Source organism: Notothenia coriiceps, unplaced genomic scaffold (assembly GCF_000735185.1).
Source record: "Notothenia coriiceps isolate Sejong01 unplaced genomic scaffold, NC01 NC01_scaffold00023014, whole genome shotgun sequence".
NCBI classification, from domain to species: Eukaryota; Metazoa; Chordata; class Actinopteri; order Perciformes; family Nototheniidae; genus Notothenia; species Notothenia coriiceps.
In genome coordinates, this window is record NW_011355715.1 from 1,893 (window position 1) to 2,779 (window position 887).

The following is an 887-nucleotide window of genomic DNA, read 5'->3' on the forward strand; positions in this document are numbered from 1 at the left end:
TGGATTGCAGCTGAAAGCAGGTTAGGATCTGGGCGTGTCTTCTCCAGCTCAAATTGCATTCTCTGGCAGGAGAAGCATTGTGAACACCACTGAAGAGGACGGCAGGTGGAGAAGACCAGTCATAATTAAGAACACTAACCTAACCTGCATTCAGCACTTAACATAAGAACAATACAAGTTCACCTGACCCCACCTATCCTTACACATGAGGAAATGCTTTCAGCTGCTAAAATAAGAAAAGGTGAAGCCCACACCTACTGACAAAGAGGAGGAAGACATGGCGCTGTGCTACACTGTCAAGCAACTATAGTCACATGCACCATAGTATCACAGGATTTTCGCCCTCAACAAACAAAGGGCATTGATCCAAACAGAAAAACAAAACTGCTGGGGAGACACGTTTTCGACCAATTCACTGCAAAAAATGTCTGGGCACAATTAATGTAATAAAAAGGCAGTTTATGCAGCGGTTAAATGTGGAATGATCCGGGATCACCCTGGCATGCTCAGACTGGTGGGCCTCTATTGTGCGCTTACAGGTCTCTGTATGGGGCGGAAAGAGACAGAGAGGATGGATATTATGTGGGAAAAACAAAAATGCTTTGCTGGGCAACTAAGCAAAAAGTATCCAATTCATTATTTCCCTTTGAGAGCTGTCAGGGCTCCGGGGCCAGCTGATCGGCCGTCTCTGGCAGGGAGACCTGCAGCAGGGCATTATGATTTGTGTGTGTGTGTGTGTACTTTCGCTCAAACCCGGTCCGGGCTTTTCTCTAGATGTGTACATTCAAAAAGACAGGGACAAACGTGTTTTACACAGCTGTGCTACATTAAGTTTCAACATTTCCTATTAACACGTCATGTGAATGTGCTGAATATGACTTTTTTTT